Genomic DNA, 6,956 nt, shown 5'->3' on the forward strand with positions numbered 1-6,956 from the left:
GAACTATGATGTGGAAGTATACGGTGAATAAACCCTTTCATCCTTAAGTTGCTTGGTCGTGGTGTTTCATCAGAGCAATAGTAATCCTAACTAAGTCAGGGGCATAGTGGTGAGCCTGAAGCCTTCTACCAGTAACCAGGCATCCTTATCTCCAAATACAGAGCAAGAACTTGGACTTTTACCTGTTTGATCGTTACAGTGGCATGGTATCAGTGTGACATGCACAGTGCCTGCTGAGGCAGGAGATTAAGTCCCTGAATCTCACTGTATAGGAGGGAAAGTGTTTAAGATACTATGAAAGTCACCCCTCATCATATCGAGAACCAGGACATTTTCAACTAGAACAAGAACATAGACAGAAATCAACACCCAGATGGCACAGATATTGGAGTTATTGGAGGAGCTTGGCGGTGCTTTAGGGAGCCCTCCTCATGCTCACCACAGGCTGTGTTCTTATGCTGACTCTATATAGAAAAGAGGCAGAGAAAAGCTAACCCCTGTTTGCCTAAGCCCAGGCCATTGTGTATTGTGAAGGAGGATCCATGGATTTGGAAAGAAGAAGAAAATGCGTCATTGAGTAATCAGGGACTAGCTTGGAAAAATGCATGAAAAAGTTGCATCAGATGTACAGAAAGTCTCAGGAGAAAAACAATGGAAGTAGAAAGAAAAATCAAATGGAAACATGGTAACTGGAATTTTAAAATGGGCACACTCAACAGCAGACTGGGAAGAAGGAAGCATCAGTGAACTTGGGGACAGAGCAGTAAAAACGACTTAGTCTGGATGACAACAGAGTTCAAAGAGCCCAGAGGAGGAAGTGGAGCTCAGAGGTCCCTCCATAAGAGGACACACCGCAGCCATTGAACAGGGGAAGAGGAAGAAGGCATTTTAAATGGCTGAGAATCTCTCACAATTTTCAAGTTCTGACCCTTATAATAAAGAAACTTAGCAAGACAACACAGTGCAGTCCCATAGAGATCACGCACGACACTCACCACCAGACTTTGAACACCAAAGACCAAGAAACATCCTTAGAGTCAGAGGAAAATGTTTATCTTACCCCCATCTTGAGTTGGAAAACAATTTAAATGACAGCTAGTTTCTTATCAGCAGTCATGGACCCCAAGAAGAAATGTACAGTGCTTTTCAAATGGCTAAAGAAGAGATTTATCAACTCAGAAATCTATGTCCACTGAAAATACCCTTTAAAAATAAGATGAATGAAGATGTTTTAGGATTAACGAGAACAAAGAGTCTTTGTCACCAGTAGATCTACCCTAAAAGAGTGACTGAAGAGAATTCTCCAAGGCAGGAAGAGAACATAAAAGATGTATCCGAACATTGTAAGAGAAAAAAGAATGAAGACCAAAATGTAAGAAACAAAAGAAGAATAAAAGGTGAGTAACATAAAAGTCTTCTCTTACTGAGCCTAATTTTCTCATAATGTCTGGTGCTTGAGGCAAAAACCATTGTTGACTATGGTCTTCAGTATATGTAGAGGAAATATTAATGTTGTCAGTAGGTGAGTTTATTTATTTATTTTTTGGTTTTTCGAGACAGGGTTTCTCTGTGGCTTTGGAGCCTGTCCTGGAACTAGCTCTTGTAGACCAGGCTGGTCTCGAACTCACAGAGATCCGCCTGCCTCTGCCTCCCGAGTGCTGGGATTAAAGGCGTGCGCCACCACTGCCCGGCATAGTAGGTGAGTTTAGTAATGGGGTTTGGAAGGGGAATTGTTTCTTTGTGACTCTTGGGCTAATGACTATCAGCACCACGTGACTATGAGAAATGATTTAGGCAAATGTGATATTTAAAGCAGTCATCAAGAAACCCACACAAAGAGATACGCTGGGAATGACCACAGATATATCACACTGGGTTAGAGGGTGTTCAGGTAACTCAGAGTTCTAGGAAAGAGAAATGAGAACCAAAGAACACACAGAAACAAAAAGAGTTAAGCTCCAGCAGATCGGTAATTACATTAAATATAAATGGTCTAAATGAAACAGCTTCAATACAGAGACTGACAATAAGTTTAAAAAGAATACAACTGTTTACTATAAGCAAGATCTTAATCTAACTGTAACCTAGGTAAGTTTGGAAGTAAATGATTGGTAAATGACATAATGTGAATCCAAAGAAAGCTGAGTAGGAATAGCTGTATTAGCAACAGATTACTTTAAAACAAAATGTAGTGAGGTGCTGCGGGCAGGCCTGCTTTTTATCCTGCCTGGCTCCAGCATGGCTAGCTTAACACGCGAAGTAACAACACACAAATTGTATTCTTTTAAATACTGCCTGGCCCATTACTTCCAGCCTCTTACTCACATCTTGACTAACCCATATCTAATAATCTGTGTAACACCACGAAGTGGTGCCTTACCGGGAAGTTTCTAGCTTACGTCCATCTTGGGCTGGAGCTTCATTGCGTCTGTCTCCCTGAGGAGAGGCATGGTGGTCTGCCTAACTTAGGAGAGGCATAGCATCTGACTGAGCCATCTACCTCACTTCCTTCTTCCTGTTCTGTCTACTCCGCCCACCTAAGGGCTGGCCAATCAAATAGGCCAGGCAGTTTCTTTATTAGCCAATGAGAGTCCTCCATCAACAAAAAACAGATACTTTAAAACAAAACCAAAAACACTTACCAGGGATGAATCAAAATGTTCCATAGGAATAAAAGGGTTGGCCAACCAAAAATGTTAAGGGAATCCTAGATGAATATACATGTGTTTTTGATATATTTCCTGCTGCTATAACAGAATACCAGAGACTGAGTAAGTTATAAGCAAGACAAGTGTATTTGGTTTGTGTTTTTAGAGGGCTGGAAGATCACATCTGGTAAGGGAATTCCTGATGGGACATGTCATGGCTAAAGGTATCATATGGCAAATAAATATAATGGGAGGGGTAGATCTGTCTTTTCTATACGTGACCTACGCCCGTCATAGTGTCTTTGATCTATTCATGAGGGCAGAGTCTTGTGACCTCATCACCTTGTCAGGGTGATTACTGAAAATAGATACAATGGATAGGTTCTGAGGAGTCTGTTTAACCCATGGCAACCCTAACAAAGTCGCAAAGCATGCCAAACAAAAACTGATAGAAATGAAAGCAGAAATGGACAAGCCTGCAATTTCTAGTTCGAAACTACAGCACTATTCTATTTGACCATTGAAAGAACCATAGACTATCACCAAGACTATCACATCACTGAGGACCAACAGGATCTACAGAGAACTCAAAGGCAGCAATGTACCCAGGGAACAGTTATGAAGACAGATCATCTCCTGCACTGTGGATGAATGAACAAATTCACACATACTGAAATCACACAGGGGTATCCTCTGCCACATGGAATCAGCTGCAATTTAGTAATATGAAGATCCCCAGACAGGTGGGAACTTAGCTCAGAATTTTAAGTGATATATGTGTCAAAGAAGTTGTTTTAGGGTAAATTAAAAAAATACATCAAGTGAAAATAAGTACATAGAGACAAAAATAAATGTCATCAGAAAGGGCAGCTCCATTTTTATGAAAAATATTTGTTTTATCTTTAATTTTGTGTGTGCACATGTTAGCATGTCTCCGTGGGTGACTGTTGAGACCAGAGGCATCAGATTCCCTGGCATTAGAGTTACAGGTGGTTGTAAGCCACTAATGTGGATGCAGGGAGCTCAAATCGGTTCCTTTGTAAGATCCTTGCTCATCTCTATCATCTCTTTATCCCTCAGAAAACCAAATTTTATGTGTAATAGAATTAAAGCAAAACAAGGAGGAAAGGCGATAGAGACTGAGAATGGAGGTTGTTTCCCAGAAGAAAAAATAATCGAAGGAATGAAGAAAAAAAAATGTCTGAAGTACCAAGTCCCAGTCGTGTACCTCTTTCCTTAGAGCCAGAGCCCCATTGTTATCAGGTCTATTTCTAACGATGTTTTCATGAAAGAACCAGCCAACAATGTATAATTAAAGGGCCATCTATGAAAGCATGCCTGGGGCCTATGGAAACCCCAAGAGGTGTTGAAAGTGAGCAATAGAATTGGTCCAAAAGACAACACAGCTTTAACCAATCCAATAGGGAAAGTGGAAGACTTGCTGAAAGAACATGGAGCTGGTGAGGGGTGTTGAGAATCATCCAGAAAGCACTGTACTCTTTCGTCAAGTGAGTCAGCCTTCACTAATCAGGCCACCTGACTGGGAGGAAGCTGAAGCCATGGGCTACCTCTTGCCTTCATCTCTTGTCGGGATCCCCATATGGCAACTTGACCTGGTACCCAGAGGCAAGGGTCCCTTTGCCTTCTCCAGCTCAAAAGGATGTGTCTTCCAGGTCATAAGCAAGATGGGAAAGGGTTGCCAGAGGGTGAAGAAGGTCAGGAGGGCAACTGTGTGAACAGTAGAAACAATCACAGGCAGGGCAACTGTCTCGGTGACATGTTTAAAATGCCGGTAAGGGCAGGAGAGATGGGTCAGTCGGTAAGCAGGTTGCTGCATAAACCCAAGGACCAAGAGTTTATCCCCTAACACCCATGTCAAAGCTGAATGTGACACTGTAATCCAGGCCTGGGAAAGGCAGAGACAGGAGGATCCCTGCAATTTGCTGGTCAGTCAGCCTACCTGAGTTGGTGAGCCCTAGGTTCAGTGAGAAGCACCGTCTCATAAACAAGATGGAGAGTGACTAAGAAAGATGCCTGGCGTCGACCACTGGGCATGTGCACAGCACTCCCTACACACACACACACGAATTCAAATCCACACATTAGATAATAAAATCACTCTGAGATGGGCTGCTTGTTGAGTCGCCAAAAGGAGCCACCCACCCCAACTGCCTGCCATGTGAGAGCAAGAATAAACCTTTATTACATTAAGCCACCGAGATTTGGGGTTGTGTATTAAAACAGCTAGCGTTAATTACCCTGACTAATGCACCCAATAAAAGTCAGGGCCTCAAAGTCTGTGTGGAGTCGAATATTAAACGCACACCCAGCACTCAGGAGTAATTAAAAAGCGATTCCAATATTTACTTGTGTCTCTCGAAAAACACCAATGGGGATTCAATTCATCATTTTAGTTACTCGTCTCAAAACCTATTTTATTGCCAATATCATCCCCTTTGACCCAGGCACTTCCACCCATCAACCCTCGAACGTTTTCCCCAACTCGAAGTTCACGCTGGATTTTTTTTTCTCTCACAAAGACTCCCTTTCCTTCTAGACTTTGATAACGGAGGACTTTTCGTCTCCTCCTCTGTCCCCATCTCCCCTCCTGCTGTCCTTCTGTTACCAGGGAAGATCCAGATTGAGTTGTCTGACACAGAGGGATGTGTAAGGCTTACATGAAATTAAGACAGGGGAATAGCAGCAATCCCGGGACATGGTAAGACACGAGCATGCACCCGTCGCAGGTTGCTTTCCTAGGATCCCGTCTCTGAGAAAGCGCTGTCATGCGGTTGCTTATGGGAAACACGTTGCATACCTGTGGAGAGAGTAAAAGTAAAGAGAGACCGAGGCAAAGCAAACAGTGTCCCAGGAGCCAGATCTCATGTCTCCGTGTCTCTTCTTTGGGCTAAAGGGGCTCAGCCTTCTTCATCTTCCTGCATCCATCCTCCACGAAAGTGATCTGCCTGGGGAGCAGATGACCTTGGTCAAGGGCATTCCCGAGAGGCCTGCCAGCTGAAGGCTGCCGCTGACAGCTCTCTCTGCCGCTGGGACAGTGCATGCTGCCTTGTGGGAAGAGCTTGGCAGCAGGTCACCATCCATCACTGTACTGGGAGCTTGTGTATGTACTGCGGTGGGCCTCTGCAGAGCAGCCCTGAGCTGTCTGTCCTTGCCTTGTCGTCGTCGGCTCCTCTTCTCCCTGCTCTTTCGTCTCTGGGAGGTCGAGGGTCTCTTACTCTCCTCTAGGCTCGCAGCTTGCTTGAAGAACCACACCAAAAAATCCCTTCTTCCAAGAACCCTGTGACCTAATGCTTACTCTGCCTCACCGCCCTGCCTCAGTGCTGACCAGTCTCCTAATGCTCACTGTGCCTCGCCACCCTGCCCCGGTGCAGTCCACTCTTCTGCACAGGAACAGTGACCCCCAGGCTTCTTCCTGGGTTAGAGCAGTGCGTTGCTGGCCTTGCTGTCACAAATTGATTTCTCATTACTATTAAGGACACCTTAATTTGACTGTAGTCACCAGGAGGACTTGTTAATGACTCTGTCCCTCTTGATTGTTACCTGAAAGAGCACCCGGGGCTGTGCATGTCTTGCTAGCCTTCAAGATGACTTTTTCCTAGTTATCTATAATTAGGACTAGGGCAGAGGTAGTGTTTGCATTTCCCTTCTCTACGCAAGCTTCATTCTTTAATTCTTGCAGTGACTCAGACCAACCTTGTGTAAACTTGGTAGTTAAGCCCCAGTAAGTCACGAGAAGAGGGGGAAGAAGTTATATGGAGCCTTGGGATAGGTCTCTACTTGGATTTAAACGCAGCACTGCTGATAAGGCCTACGTGGAATTAGAAGTTACCTCCACCGATGTCCACTTCAGCTTCTTCCTCTGCGAAATGCAGATAATGCGCCTGCCTAGTGCGGGTGTTGTAAGACAGATACTCATATATGTCCTGTGTTAGTCCTCGGGATAAACACTTGGCATGTCCCCTAGAAGCATCTGCTGTATGCAAATTATTGATATTTACATTTCCCCCCCCCCCTTAAAGTGTGTTCATTTTGCAATTAGTGCACCCAGTTAGCCCATGGCAGTGCCTGGGAACCTGCTTCTTCAGCAACCTTCTCCTAGCGTTCTTTGCCCCGCTCTCCCTTTCGTAAATACCAGCACAGCACAGGCTGCAAGTCCTCCAGCGAGCTGAGTCCTTGGCTCATCCTGGTTGCTCTCACTTCCCATTGCCAGCATGAATGGCTATGGATGGCCCTCCTGGCCATAGCCCTTCTTGATTCAGTCCGAGCACTCGTCTTTCAGGATGACGG

At 44.6% G+C, this 6,956-nt stretch overlaps 1 pseudogene; it reads left to right on the plus strand.

Moving 5' to 3' along the window:
* Positions 1-422: 422 nt before the first annotated feature.
* LOC119802366 lies at positions 423-546 on the plus strand (annotated as a pseudogene).
* The last annotated feature ends 6,410 nt before the right edge of the window (positions 547-6,956 follow it).

This window comes from Arvicola amphibius, chromosome 15 (assembly GCF_903992535.2).
Source record: "Arvicola amphibius chromosome 15, mArvAmp1.2, whole genome shotgun sequence".
NCBI classification, from domain to species: domain Eukaryota; kingdom Metazoa; phylum Chordata; class Mammalia; order Rodentia; family Cricetidae; genus Arvicola; species Arvicola amphibius.